General features: G+C 41.0%; 1 long non-coding RNA gene across 2 annotated transcripts; it reads right to left on the bottom strand.

Moving 5' to 3' along the window:
* Positions 1-15,409, bottom strand: LOC114069080. Of its 2 annotated transcripts, none has more exons than XR_003573723.1 (4): positions 15,187-15,409; positions 13,848-14,303; positions 2,722-3,006; positions 1-80 (listed from the first exon to the last, which is right to left on the bottom strand). It is a non-coding gene; the product is annotated as an uncharacterized LOC114069080 (long non-coding RNA). The 2 variants fall into 2 exon arrangements; XR_003573724.1 differs by having other exon boundaries at positions 13,848-14,123.
* Positions 15,410-16,170: the final 761 nt, after the last annotated feature.

Below are 16,170 nucleotides of genomic sequence, written 5' to 3'. Positions count from 1 at the left end.
GTCCTGTGCTCATGCTCTTTCATGAGGTATTAAAAGAGACTAACTGTCCTGTGGGGACACACAGCCAGCTGTAGCAAATTCTATTGAAAAAAAAATATAATAATAATAATAATAATAATAATAATAATAATAATAATAATAATGGCCATTGGTTTTTTTTTTTTTTTTTTTTTTAGGTGAGACACAGTGTGCGCGGAACTGAGCCCACCCTTTAATCCTGAGGTTCATCTGCCGGGGCCAAGCACGCTTGGACGGTGGCAGCGAGGTCCTCAGGATGTAGATGGATTGCCTTACAGGGCTAACGAGCTCCATCTGCCCAGGGAGTGGCCCCGACCCGGAATCGAACCCGGGTCTCTGCAGTGACAGCGCGGCATCCTTAACCACTAGACCACCAGGGGCTCCCAGAAAAAATAAAAGAAAGAGAATGAAGAAGAAGGGAGAGAAAAACAAGAAAGAGGGGAAGGGAAGGGAAGGGAAGGGAAGGGAAGGGAAGGGAAGGGAAGGGAAGGGAAGGGAAGGGAAGGGAAGGGAAGGGAAGCGAAGCGAAGCGAAGCGAAGCGAAGCGAAGCGAAGCGAAGGGAAAAGGGAAATAAAAAAACAAACAGGTTTACTCTTGAGTAAATTAATACTCTACTTTTTTTAATTTAAAGCCAAAACTGGCTAGGAGCTACTTTATTAGGCTATAAAATGAAATATAGTCTTTCCACACCTTGCCAAAGGGGTCTACAGAAAAACAAGTAAGGTAATTGCTTTACATCCAGAAGAAATAAAAATAACATTTCCCAATCCATCCTGCCTTAGATGTTTGTACCCAAGCCTGTGCCATTTTCTGTGTTCTGCTGTCTCGTGCATTCTTGATGTTCTCACATTAAATCTGGCTCAAAACCCCAAGTATTTGGGGAGGAGTTTATTGCTTAGTCACACAATTTCCCAGGTTCCTCTCATGCTAGTGCTTGGGAGCAGAGAAGTAGGGAAGGTATGAGCAGTGCAGAAATGGAGTGGAAGCTGGCACTGCTGACAAAATGTGTTTGTAACACTCTCATTTCAGTAGTTTTTTGGTTTGGGTTTTTTTCGTTTGTTTAGTTGATTGGTTGGATGTTTTCTTCCTTTTCTTTTCCTCCAAAGTATCCTCATTTCACCCTGGAACTTTTTTTAAGCATTTTTAAACCTTTCATGTTAAGCCTGACACCAGACAGTGCAGAGATTCACCAGTGCTGCCCAAGTCACCTAATCCTTCAAAGAAATCTAAATAATTAGTTTCTTATATTGACCTGACTTTTCCCTACCCAGTGTGAGTCTGTGAAACCTATTTCTACAGGATGCTTAAGATAACTGCTGAACATTTCTCACTTTGCTCCATTATTCTGATAGCAGTGCCAGAGAAGAATAAAAAAAATCAGCCTCCTCAAGACCACATTTTTCCATCCTCTCCCTTCTCCTCCCCATCCCATTCTGTCCCCATCCCCTCTCCTCCCCCCTCCCCATCCCATCCCGTCCCGTCCCATCCCATCCCGTCCCATCTCCGTCACACCCCACCCTATCCCTTCTCCATCCCTTGCCCTCCCCTTCCCTCCCATGCCATGCCTTTTCTGTATGATACACAGTTGTACACCATATAAATTAGGCAAATCATTTGTCACATGAAAACTTGCCATCTCTTCTCTCCCATTTACCAGAGTCCTGGATCTCATTTTCTGTGTCATTCCTCACTATATCCAAGTGAGAAAGGCACTTCCAGCTAAGTTAAATTTAAGTGTGAAGTGAATTTTAATGGCTATCATAAATATTTACATATAGCAGAGGTTTTGGAAATTTTTTACTGAAGGTCAGTACAATTTTTTCCAGCTACACAATCTGAGAGGGTTAATAGATGCACATGCTTGGGAGTGAAAAGATATTATCTCCTATTAGTAGTTAAAACTAGAAAGGGAAAAATTCAAGAGGAAAGACAAAATTGTCTGAGGATGTCACTGTGTTTTGTGCATTACTTGTGCAGCAAATTGATTCTGTCCTTACTCTCTATTGCTCCGTATTATCAGTACTGATTTTAATCTGCCATTTTATTACCTTGTCACTCTGTATTTCAAAGTCCTTAAAAAGTTCTTTGTAGCTGGATCTCTTCTCTGTATCCTGCACAACTTAGTACATCAGTAAACTTAGTTATGAATATTAATAGCTCACTATATCAGCAAACTTTATTGTGAATATGAATAACGAAGTATTCATTGACTTTTCAGTAAACTCTAGTGTGGTATATCCTGTCACAAATGCCAAATTTATCATTTTCTTTTGCACAACGTTTATCCATGGGCCCACTCTGTCTGAGTATGTGTGGTAGGGATGTCAGCTTTACTGATTTGCAGTTTTCTGGGATTCCCCTGAGGCCTTTTAGGAAATTAAAAGTCAATAAGCCCACTTTGTGCATCCCTGGTATAGGGGCAGACTCAACAGCAGGTTGTATTCTGCACCCCTTAAAGTCTCTATTTTGTCTACATTGTGCTTGGGTCCTGCAGGACTCCTAGGTGAAGGTTTTCAGCTCAAATCCGGCCTTGCCATTATCTTCCTCCAATAGTCTAGGAGTGACCATGGGATTATTTTTTGTCAGTGAGAGTCAGGAATATTAAAAACGTCTAAAAAAGGTCTGGAGGTGGAAAAATTTAAACGTGGCGGACAAGTGTAGGATTTTCAGCCCAAAATAGCAAATAATGCAAAACCTCTCACCTCTTTGCTGTCTTGTGTGGGGCATAGAAGTGACAACAGCAACTTCTGTAATGCGTGGGATTCAACAGGCTGCTGAAGTAGGTGAGGAGCAGCATGATGGCCCAGCAACAGCAACAAATGTGATTTCTGGGTGTGTTATGTAGCAGTTGGCCTTGGTGCAAGATAGCAAAAGAAGGCCAACTGTCTTCCAGCTTCCTCTTTCACTCTTTTCTTACCAATGTGCCCACCCATAGTAAGCAAAGTCCTCTTGACTAGCAATAAGGAAGATGTATGCCGAAAAGTTACCTCCACAAATAGAGTAATCCCTTGATCCATGGCAAGGGATCATCCGTGTCTGTATGGTGGTTGCATCATCCAGAGGGAAACTAAAACCAAAGAGGGCTCTATTTCCTGTCCCACAAAGAGGAAAGGAACCTCCTGCACCACTCTATGCTCACTGCTATGTCTCAGGCAGATGTGTAATTTGCGAGATTTCCCCCTAAATCACCGGTCAGAGATGCCCTTGACCTTACAAAACAGAAAGGTACCAGTCAGGTAAGTCTGGTCTCTAAATCAGCTCAGGGTTGTGAGTTTAACAGGAGTAAGCAATGCTCTGTACTTCTTCACAGATTGGATTTATGTTATCAAACAAGATTCAATAAAATATATCTATGTGCATAACCACTTCCATAGAAAAGTATTCTTGAAAAGTGTATCATCATATACAATGAACCCAAGGTCAGTGACATCAAAGGAAAGTCATTCCACAATTCACGATTTTATTTTATCCTCAGGCTGTTAATGTCACTAGAGGTAAGGAAATTCCAACCCCCCTTGCCCCTCCCTGCTTCCTCCCACCTTTCTCATAGGCTCCTGAAGGTCAAACAACTCTCCCTCTGGGGCATGCACAACTGTCCTCAGTCCATTTCATGTCTCCCTGCATTATCATCCTGTGTGCTCCTCCGCAGATTTCTGGTTGCATCCTTAAAAACTGTAGATGTCAATGATTTATGTTCTTATAAGAACAAATTTAGACTTTCCATTTTAGCTTCACCTTTAGAAGGACCATTAAACAGAAACATTATGCAAATAATGCTGTTCAATCAATTAAAATTTGTTTCCTCACCACTTGAACTGTATTTACGTGACTACACTTTTTCAATGAACCATGATGCTAAATTGAGTTTGAAATACCTACACGAAAAATTTGGCTACCAGGAGAAACAAATGCTAAAGAACTCAGTCTTACCTAATTTGTTGCAATAACCATGTGCAATCCTTTATTGAAAAGTATGCTGTTCACTTGCAATATAAAATTCCTTGTGCAGCTGGTGCTGCTTGAGGTTTTGGTTAAAGGTTGATTGATTAAAAAAAAAGATTACAAAAGTCAATGGAAAGATTGCTTTTGATTTAAAAGTGCATTAAACTGGGAAACTTGATTCTGGATATCAATATAAGGTGTTCTTAAAAAAACAATTCTTGAGCAGTGTGCCCAAACAAATGACTCTAATAAATGAAAAAGCATAGAAGAGGTTGAAAGTATAGAATAGATCCTGCACATTCATGAATTTGTATCAAAACCAACTACCAGTGTTCACATTATTTGCTGAGAATATTCCTATCTTCCTTAAGTGGTGACAAAATTCCTTCACATTTGAACCGGATATGCAATCCTAGGAAGTATGAAGCATGCGAGTCACTTCACATCATCAGAAACCCTCTACACATCATAGGCTCTATTAAATTTAGATAGTCCAACCTTACAGGCTTTTGATTCCTGAACCATGCTTCTCTTCTGGTCACTCCAGACACTCAGGGAGCACCTTTCACTCAATGATTTTATTACTCATTGTAAAGTTAAACTGTTTCGGTTTTGATTACAATTGAAGTGCTGAAGTCCTTTCCCTCATTTAGCCCAGTAGAAGAACATCTGGAATAAAATGGCTTATTTATTTATTGATAAATGACAAAATTCTCAAATTACATCAAATACCAGTAAACTATTAATTTAAAATACATACAATACTTTTCAGAAATTTGTAGAAAATACATAAAATGCTGTCAACTACCCTATGTGCTTGTTCTCTTACTTTGTAGATTAACAAGCAGTTTAATAAAAATCATGAATTAATGAAAAAATTGTTAAGATTTTTTTTATCTGAAGCAAACAAGCAGTGATGGAAGTCCATATGAAAGTCTAGCTGGTGAGTTTCATGTTGCCTGTCTAGCAACTTTTTTTTTTTTTTTTTTTCCCCCCCATAGGCTTTGTAAAAATTATTTGCTTCTTCTATATATGCTGCAAAAAATGATGTGGTTTTCAGATGGTGTTTATCACAGGTGGCTAGTTATAAGGATATAAAAGGAAAAATTATTCATTTTAAAACTTTGAACTGATCCTAGTAAGCTAGCTCTTTGTTTTCGGAGAGTTCTTATGAATTCTAAAATTACGTGTAGACCAACTGCACAAATGCTACATGAATACACTGTAGAGAAAGAATAGCAATTAAAAGAGGAAATTCTTATGCATTTGTGCCTCTATCTCCAAAACAAGCTACACACAGATGGACAAAATAGGTGTCTTTTAACGTGCACAGAGAAAAGCAAAGTCTTACATGAAAAGTGAAAGTGACTTCAGCTAAGTAGTTTCTGTCCAGTGGTAGAAGTTGCTTCCCAATAAGCATTTCATGTGCCATTAAAACAAACAAACAAAACCCCAAACCTTAAAAATATAATTTAATTTGCACTGATGCTTGACTACTTATGGAAGCTGCTTACTAAAAGCTCTGTTTCAAACCAGAGGCACTTTTGGAGGGCATGAGAAGAGACATCTGGTCTCTAGACTCTGACTAAAGGAATAGCTCTAGTCTGAAGGTCTGTCCTTTCACAATTTTTAATAGCCTTAGGCATTCTTTTAAATCCATATAGCACTCATTTCACATTTTTAAAATTTTCTTAGACCATGTACAGCATCATTCACAGATTTTCAGTTTTGCTTGGCTGTTTTCTATTTTAAAGGGGCTTTATTGATAAACTTTCTGAACCCGTGAGAAGATGACTGACAGTAGAGAAGCAGAATTTTCAAGAGGATGCTTTTAGTATTGGATAGACTTCTTTTTTACTTATTTGTGAGCATGATCTATCATTTCCAGGACAGAGTGCTTGAGTGCATTTTTTGGAGGGGTATTTTTGAATGTGCAACACAGTGATGTGGCAGGGATCTTGGGAAATACTGAGTCAGAATCCCAGTCTGAGTCAGCACTTTCCTCTGGGTGGAACAAAATATGAAACACATCTTCCCTGACTCTCTTCCCATATGGATAGTTCTCCTCCTGGTACCTGGCTTTCCTTGTATCCTCTCTGGTTTTATACTCAGAGTGAATGAGCTACAGATGAACATCTGCTTAGAAGTTCAGATAGGCAAATGAGCAAGGCTTTGGAATGGTTTTAATGCTTCTCCTCAGTCCTTGTTTCTGTTTCAAATATCCATTCCTTTCCTGTGTTTTCTTTGTAATCAGACACTTTTCTTTCTGATCATTTTTTCTCCCACTCCCAGGAAAGTTCTCTTATTTTCTTACCCTGCTTGGCCCTTCCCAGGGCCCAGCCTTCCTTAGTCAATGAATAGGGTCAAAACTCATCCTTTCTTATGGGTCTCTTTCAGGGCCTACTGCTTCCCATGAAATGTGATCCAAATAATGACGGCTGAGTACAAAGGAAATCTCTATCAGATAAATGTGTGCCTTTTGTATTAATACATACATGTCTATTGTCAGAAAAGTCCAAATCACCCTTTCTCTACCTTGACCCCCCCCATATCTTTGGAGGACATGCTTTAGCTATTTCTAAAAACAGTTATTTGACTTTATTATGACCCTCCTAATCTTTTCTCTGTTCTTTATTTTCTTTTATCACAGTCACTTGCATCCTAGGTTTATGAAACTTATTAGCACCCTGTGAGCTCCTATCAAATATTGGTAGCTTATTCTGCTGAGCTGACACTATAATGCTCCATCCCTTTCATCTTTTGTGGCATCCATTAATTGCAGAGATTATTACTCACTCACATAAGAAATAATGAGTCAAACACATAAGCGTGGGAGTTCTAGTTCTTGTCTGGCTATTTCTTACCTGTGGCCAATCTCTTTAATCTTCAGAGGAAAGTGTGTGGGTTTTGTTCCTTTCTACTGTTATTGTTTTCTTCCTTGTAGTTATTCTCAGTTTGTCTCTGTTTGAGCTAGATGAGACCTTCCATACCTCTTCAGCCTCAGGAATCTGCAAACACATTTATAACAAATTCAGCATCAAAGTAGTTTTTGCTATTCTGACATACCAGCATTAGCACCGTTACTGTTTTTCACCTCCAAGGAGGAGTGAGAGGGGATAGATGGTCTGGAGCTTAGAAATGACTGAGAGTTAGCCCAAGAGGAAATGTGATTTGCTGCAGCAGTATTTATTAATTTATACTTAGCACCTGGAGTACACACTCAAGTTAAATCATTAAATAAAAGTGTGGAACAGGAAATACTAGCTTTCTTGTGCTTGAGAAGGCTGTGGTGAGAGGAAAGTCTGTAATGAAATTCGGGAGAAAAGGTCCCAGGAAGTACAACCATCTGATAGCCTGGTTTCATATCACCGCATCTGTCTCACAGTGCCAGAGGCAAGCCAAATTTTCTTTCCACCAGATTCACAATTTTGAGAATTACTGAGCTGTATGGACAGAAATTCACCCCTGGGCTGAGTGGCAATGCACCCACCAGGAACATTGCACACAGTTCCCCTCCAACCCCCACCCACCTCCAGCTTGCAGAGGTGGCTAAACCAACAGAAAACCAAATCATAGACCTCACGAAATGGAGGGTAACTGCTACATAGCTCACAGCTAGTATTGCTCAAAGGAACCATAGAGTCCCTGAATGTGTCTAATACACAGCATTACATACCTGCTCTCGCTGGACCCCTTGCAAGCAGAGATGGTCTAGCCAACCGTAAAAATTTTGAGGTGAACAAACTTCTATTAAGAAGAGGAATGAATCCCACTGTGATCTTAGTTGTGGTCAAAGCTAAGCAGTGAGCACAGTTTGCAGCAAAGGAGCAAAGACTTCAAATGCAACACATCAAAGTATCTCTTAAACGATCTTATTTAGGTGCTCTTTGGTGCAGTTGTTTGTAGAAACAAAGGCACTAAATTAGTCACAGGGCTATTGAACAAGTTGTCTGGTTGACTCATAAAAGCAAAGCGACAAAAAATTAATTAAACATACAGGCAACAAAAACCAGTTTATGATTACTTTTCCAAGATGGTAAAGAAAACAGTGAAGACAAGCGGCTAATGTCAAGTCAAGGGTGATTATTATTACAAGGACATAGAGGTTGTGTCGTCTAATAACTAATAATGTTTTGCAGGAAAAAATTAATATTCTCTAAAAATCCAATTATAAAATAATGTATTAAACGGGATATCATCCATGGTAATTAAAAATTTCTTAGACATATCTGTAATGCAAATGCAGAAAGGCAGGGCAATCAAACATCATGGAAACAAGTGCTCTCAGCTGAAGAATGAGAAAGCAAATGTGGCTGGAGTTAAATGGGTTTTGATTTAAAGTGCTTAGGAGCGTTCACCTCACAGCTGTGATCTGCTTTAATGCTCAGGTGAATAATCATCTCCACAGCCAAAGGGTAAATCAATACAGATTCAGAGGCTGTCACTAAAGAGGGGGGTTGTGTGTGTGTAGCAATACAGCATCCACATTGCTGCCTTAGGACAGGCTGAATTCACTGAATGTTTCCATCTAGCTCCTCAGGCCTTCATCACCTGCCCCCACCTGTTTTCCAAGGAAGATAACATTTTTCCATAAGTAAAAACCTATATGCAGTGATTATCCATGTTTGATATCTTACACTAACAAAGGGATTTTGTATGTAATTTCATTTATTCTGTATTTTCTAGGCTGTTTTGCTTTACTCATTTGCCATTAAGCTGGAGCAGTAATTATGTGTATGACTTCAGGTGGAAATGACTCATATTCATATTCTTCAGCAATTGTCCCTGCAGTGTTGGGGATGCCGTCCTACATTAAACCTATTTGCTGAGCAAACAGGATTCCCAAGAGATGGCAAACTGGACTGCAGAGGCTATGGGAATAATTTCATTACTTCTGTAGAATTTTTGAATTCAATAATTTACATTGTATAAAGGCTAAATTTTGTGCCAGACCTTACCTAGAAGGGTAACACATTTACTTTTGGTTAAAATGGAATTTGGAGATTCCCAGCTGGAGCCCTATATTACAGTGTTTCATTGGGATAATTTTTAGGATGTATGAAAATAAAAAAGGAACTATTTTCTTTCTTTCGTTTCAAGTTGCTTATGCAGTTGGGTGAGATATTTGATATTTCATTCATATTCCTCTTGAGATAAGGAAGATAAGGGAGTTATCTTAAAGTGAAGAGAACAAGGTTGAAAAATCATTTACAAGAGAAATCCACAGGTATAACAACAACCTTGGAATGTTTGCATTTCATTTCTCCACTTCCCTCCTAATACAGAAGTTGAAGGAAATGCCCTAGATTTACTAATTCAGTTATTTCTGTTGGCTAAAAAATGTCCATTTGGTTTTGGATTCCTGAGGCAAACGGGCTGGCCTTATGTTCTCCACTTTTAGACACAGGACGTTTCAGCTAGAAGCTTTTAAATATTTCGGTATTTTGCCTCTGCCCTATGCTGTTGGGAAACATGAGCAGGGTGTGTCATATGAGGCTAACCAATTTCCCCACAGCAGAGGCTACAGTTCTGTGAGGGGGTTTTCTGCTACAAAAAATGTCTAGTGAAACCACAGGCTGCTCCTGAGTCTTGTGTATACGGTACAGGCTGTGGCCTCAAAGCAGGCCAGTGCTGACTTTGTATTATGAGCACAACTGCCTCAAGTAAGTGAACTCTTTATCCAGGGAGTTGTTACCAAAAAGGTCAAGACAATATATAAAAATTGGTAGGTCTGATAGGTCTCACCAGTTTGTGTACACACGTATGCTTCATTAGCTTTTGACTGAAACATGCTAGCACTGAGTTTAGGATATCAATTTGAAGCAGACATGTGGTCCTACAAGGATTTTATCCCAGAAGTAAAAACATTATTTGCTGATAATTTATACCAAGCCAGGAGATGTGTAGGTGAGTGAGGAAACTCCTGTCCATCGTACTGCTGGAAACTGGATATTGTTGTGTTCTAAAACAACCTGGAAATTTTCTTAAAAATATTTTCTTTAAAATTATGTATAACCATGATACAGTTCAATGTGTGAAGCAGCAGTAAAATGGCCTCAGGATAGAAGACATCTCTACAGCACACAGAAGATAAGAAGACAAGAGGGAGGGTAACAAGCCATGCCAATGCATACAGGTAGACTCTGACACAAAAGAGAAAGGGAAATCTGCTGAGGGATGCAATGAGAATGGCAATCTGGTTAATGTGGCACATGGAGAATGCTTAGATTGAAACATCTTGAACCAATATAAACACTAAGACTGCATTGCTGAAGGCCAGAAAAAGGGTGCTGGAGCAGAACAAGAATGAAAATGAAGAGACAATTAAAATCTGACTGTTAATTTATAGCTGATGTATGTATTGGATTTGCATGGCAAAGTTTTGGTAGCCAGGGGCGACAGGGATGGTTTCTGTGAGAAGCTGCTGGAAGTTTCCAGGATGGACTCGCCGCTGGCCAAGGCCTAGCCAACCAGGAATGATAGTAACGCCTCTTTGATAACATATTTAAGAAGGGGGGGAAAAAGGTTTAGAGCAGTTGAAATTGCCACCAGAGAAGAGTGGAATGAGAATGTGTGAACAACTCTGCAGGCACCAAGGTCTGTGGAGAAGGAGGAGGAGGTGCTCCAGATGCTGAAGCCTGTGGTCCCCCTGCGGCTCATGGAGGAGACCCACACCAGAACAGGTGGATGCCCAAAGGAGGCTGTGATCCTGTTGGATGCCCATCTGGAGCAGGGTCCAGGCAGGGACCTGTTGATCTGTGGAGAGAGAGCCCAACCCCACACTGGACCAGGTTCCTGTGAGGGACTCATGCTGGAGCAGCCTATGCCTGAAGGACTGCACCCTGTGGAAGAGTGACACATGTTCTATCAGTTTGTGAAGACTTTTTTGTTGCATTTGGACTCATGCAAGGGAAGCTCATGGAGGACTCTCTCCCAACGGAGGTATCTCGTGCTGGAGCAGAGGGGAAGGACTCCTCTCCCTGAGCGGTGGCAGGAACTACCTCCAGTGAACTGACTGTAAACCCCATTCCCATCTCCCTATGCCACTGGGGTAGGAGGTAGAACTTAGAAAAGAGGGAAGGGTGGTGGGAAGGTGTTTTTAAGGTTTATTTTACTTCTCATTCTAATGTTCTGACTCTGTTAAATTTAATTAATATTCTCACTTCTAGTCGGTTTTGCACATGATGGTGATTGGTGAGTGATCTCTCCCAGTCCTTATGTCAACCCATGAACTCTTTGTTCTATTTTCTCTCCTCTGTTCAGTTGCAGAGGGAAGTGATCAAGCGGCTTTAGTGGGTACCTGGCATCCAGCCAGGGTCAACCCACTGCAATGGAAATAGTGTTTAGTGGTGGCGTATTTGTGCATTCTGTAGAACTTGCAAGACTCAGTGACAACTGGGATATGAGGACTCATAGACAGTTAACCCAAAAGAGATACCTGACTTGCAGGTGTGAGGAAAGATTGCTATCCTGGATCTAGAAGGAAGTATGACTCCATTTGACTGTACTGAACTGAAGTTGGTGTAAGTCATTCAGAGAGACCACAGGGACAAGTCATGAAGCGCAGTGGAAGATCCTCAGCCTAAACAAACAGATGATGCTATGGTTAGGGCAAGGAAAGTATCACAGAAGTTAAGATACTGAGACAAAAAATGGCAGTTAACTGTTGTATGTATCAGTACACTGATTATGAGTCTGGCCAGGGAGAAGTCAGGAAAGACTGAGAACACTAATGCAGTGGAATACAAGAAGGAAAGGTGGGCATTTTAAAAGCAAACCAGTGGTTGTATACATGGATAGGATTATCTCTTTCCATGTCTTTTCATGATGAACTGAGGCCAGGTTTATTAATCCTTGGCATGAAACAACATGAAAAGCATGACTAAAGAAAATCTGAGAACTGATTATAAGCATCAGCTGAGTGAAAATGAAACCTAAATCAGAAAGGATAAAGTCAATGAAATTCAGAACAGGTGAAATCAGATTTCATATTTGTTAATTCTCCATAAAGGTCAGTCTGAAATTGCACACTTAACAAGTGGCACAAAGACTTTACTTTGGAGCAAGTTCTTCTAAATTGCAGTTCTACACGCAAACTATAGAGCTGTACTTTCCAATTTATTGCCAAGTACCAAATTGTATTTAGTGGAAGGTTTTGGTGTGGAGACTTGAGAAAGCAGAATGCAAGTCACATATGCATTCCAGACTTCACTAAGTCCTTTTTACATTTGTGTACAAAATCCTGGAAAAGGGACCGCTGAACTCTTCCCTATATGCTGTTCTGTGGTCTCCACTGACTTTGAGGGCCAATGGACAGCTATCAGCTCTCACTTCTGCTTACAGACCACCCTGCCACTCTGCTTTTAGAGTGATGCATCTTCTACTTCACCTGCTGAGGATAGGTCCCCCTGCTGTGTTGTCATGTACAGAATGACCTTCTCAAAGTATTCTAACCTAACTCTTGCACACGGAGATTGTCTGAAATGTCTCCTCCCTCCTCCCAAATCAAAATAAAAGTCTTCAAGTTATTTCTACACCGAGAAGTCACACATTGTGATAAGGAAAGCAAAGAGTCTGCAGCTGAGGCAGATCTATCCTCACCCAAGCCAGGTTACAACTCTGAATGGTTTCAGTCCATTACTATTACCGGAACAAAGCACAGTCAGAAATTTTGAAATCACATTCAAAAATCTCCCATTTGCAGAGCCTAGGATGAATCTGGGCTACTCATATATGCCCATATGTGCAGGGATATTTACATGATGACTTTATCTTTGGGATTTTAGCCCTACAGCTATGCTATAAAAGGCTCCTACCATAAAAATCTCTTTGTGGCATATGGCTTCTATGACACTGTAGTGAAGACACCCACTTTCTTGGGCAGCTTTTTTCCCTGTGCTTGAGGAGGGCAGTTGCTGTGGGAACTGCAGTGCCATATCCATGTGACTAAATTAAAAGCACCATGGCACCAATTAACACCAAGCCTTTGGGTACACCCCTTTATGAATCCGTTCAAATATAACGTATCAGGAATCAAGATAGTGAGCTCTCCTATGGTTTTCCATACAGTCAGGATGCAGAAACTGGCTATGAAAAGGTGTGCACTCCAGGTCATCTGGAAATGAAAGGCTTGCAGCACCATGCACCAGGGAGAAGACCTGCCAGGATGTCTCACAGCCACCTCATCCTGGCACAGCTGCGCACCACATGCTGCCCCTTACGGCAAAGAGGCCTTTGCTGACTGATCTAACCCAGGCCATGGGACACTGAGATGTCATATCTAGCAGCTGGGAACTTCTAGGAGATGATGAAGTCATTTGTCACTGAACAAATTTAAAACATAGGCCTGTAATAGTCATCGGGAAGAAAATTACCTCAGCCAAAACCAGCACAGGTGGTCACAGCCTCTACACTAGCTCCAACGAGGGTGCATAAAGCCCCACCACATCCCAGGATTGGGTCAGCCTCTGCTACACATATGGAAAGAGTATGAACATGTCTGGCATGGTGCAAGCGTGATAGTTATATGCCACTCAGCTCTGCACATCTACTCCCACCCCTCACTGTCTCACACTGCTGATCTAGCTGTGTGTGGGATGTGTAAACAGATTGTTTTCAAAAGGTCACGTTGGAAAGAGATCTAAAATATGAGCAAATACATGAAAGTAGTTTTTCTTGCTTCTTGAAAGCCTATTCAAAATGTCACCAGTGCCTTTGCTGCACAACTTTCTGCTAGCCTAGCTCAGAACACACTACCTTTTCAAGAAAACGTGCAGCGTTCCCTACTACTTTGTCCCTGCAGAAACAGCTTCCTCCAAGCAAAAGCAAACTGCTCAGCAGAGATGTGGAACTGTAATAGCACCATGCAGTTTCTTTCTACACCCACTTATGCAATTCCAAGGCAAAGCTCCCACACATGATTATTGAATGGGCACATCTACACAGTTTGTCTAAGCATGGCTCAATTTGTGGATCCTCAAATCCCTTTACATCAGCCAGCCTGAGCACTAACTGAGTCAAGGCAATGCTGTCTGGATTCAGCCTTCCAGGTAGGCAAAGTGCTCAGCTAGCCCAGTGGCTGCAAGGTTCAGTAGTCTCTGCCTCCATCCTGGATCAGCACAATGTCTTATCACGAAAGATCAGCTTGAGGAAAGCGTGTCATCTGAGGGAAAAAAAAAAAATCGCGCATTTCCTGGTGTCTGTAGTCAATGGAGAGCAAAGAGTCGAACAAAGTGAATCCTCCTCTCTTCTGGACTGTGAACATGGTGACATGGGAAAAAATTTTACATAGAAACAACCAACTAATATGGACGCTGCTAGTTCTGATCACCTCCTTTTTTCCCTTGGAAAGGAGAAAACCCATAATTTTCATTACCAGCATCATTCACTGCATGTGTCCCAGTAGGAAATCTCTAGTCACAGTTGATGCCTTACAAAGTTTCAGCTATATACACTACTTAATACTTACACATACCGTACATTACATATCCTTAATGCCACCCATCGCTTCATTTAAGTCATGGTAGCCCTGGGGGCCATGCCTCTAGGAGCTGCACACGTTAATGTGAGATAACAAGTAAGAAAACGTGGTATTCTTGTTCTTATGCACAGCTTAGAATGTTACATAGAGTAAAACAGACCTTTTGCAAGCTTCTTCAGAATTGACTGTTCACTTGAAACATCCCCACACATAAGTCCCTGCAGAGTATCAAGGTTTATTGTGACAGGGGACAATGTCTTAAAATTATTATTTGCAATAGGCTTTTTTCGTGCCTGTCACAAGTTGTGGTACAACAACAGTCAGTCCAGATACTGTTATGAAAAAAAACCCACAAAAATAAATCAAATAAAATAATATTTCTCATTTGTTAGAACATTCTTGCTTAGTTTCATTTTATATTTCTAGCCCACAGAAGGCTTACAGGAAACTTCAGCTGGTAAAATGTAAATTTACCGTAATTGTCTAGTAGTACCAGATGCAGCTGACCACAAGCTATGTGCTTCAGAAAAAAAAAAAAAAAAAAAGGTGTTCATACTAGCATGGTAACAAATGACAGGAAACAAAATTGCCTGATGCTAGCACAGGTTTTTGAGCCTGTGACTCAGAAAAAAATGTGTACCATACCACCAAAGAACACCATTCATTCTGATGAAATTCCCACAAGGAAAAAGACACCATAGAAAAAGTTAAACTGTGGAGAAAAACCAAGCTTTTGTTTTGGTACTTTACAGCATGCTGCTCTGAGGGCTGGTGGTACTACTGGCACATAAAGCAAAAAGCTGAACCAGGGGCATTCCTTCCCCTCTGGCAGGACAAAGAGGTGCTCTTCCATGTGACCCTCACCCGAGAGTCATAAGCAGAGCTCTTAGAGCTAGAAAAGCTCTATTTTCTGAGTTTAGGATCTGACACCAACATTGGGTGCAGATATTACACAGAGCTCCTCTTGGTTCTTCGGGACAGGCATAAACTTTGAGAATTCCAGGTGGTCATTGGAGTTGAAGATCACATTGCTCTGCTGTGGAAACACTCCTCTGTCAGAGCTGTGGCTGGCTGCTGTCCTCCTCAGTTCTAAGTGGAAGAGAACAAGGAACACTGTTGAGTCATCATGACTCTCTTCTTTCACAGGTTTCCTCTTTCAGCCTTAATTAGACTGCCCTTGACCACTCTGATACTCTTTTTGCTACTTCTCCCTCATACCATCTTCTACGTTTAACATTATTTGTCTTCATGTGTGCCAAGTGCTTGGTGTCCTCTCATATGCTCCTCAGATTAATTTCTTTCATGATTGTTTTTTTTGGTCTTTGGCCTCTCTCCAGTCACACACGGTTGCAAACCCCTGGGGTAAAGTGTGTATTTTATTAGGGGCTGGTCAATAGTTGCTTCATGACTACTGTGCACCTCCTGCTGCCTGACCATTTCTCTCTTTTCTAGCTTACCCATTCCTTACTCCCTTCTCACCCCTCCTTCACTTGTGTCACACCATGCTCAGGCTGTGTCCCGACAGGCGTAGGAAGCCCATGGGGAACAAAGCCCAGTAGTACATTGGCCAGGTGACTCCTGGGGCCTTCTACTTGCTACAATGAAACAACCCCGTGAGACTACTTTACCAGGAAGTGAGCTCACCTAGCTCCAAGTGGCCCTTTGGGAGACACAAACGATATAATATTCCATTTACATATACGTATACAAAGATACACAGTTCTCAGTG

This window comes from Empidonax traillii, unplaced genomic scaffold, assembly GCF_003031625.1.
Source record: "Empidonax traillii isolate 1590-97213 ecotype Southwest subspecies unplaced genomic scaffold, ASM303162v1 scaffold1181:size245440, whole genome shotgun sequence".
Lineage (NCBI taxonomy): Eukaryota > Metazoa > Chordata > Aves > Passeriformes > Tyrannidae > Empidonax > Empidonax traillii.
This window is presented reverse-complemented; position numbering and strand designations above follow the sequence as displayed.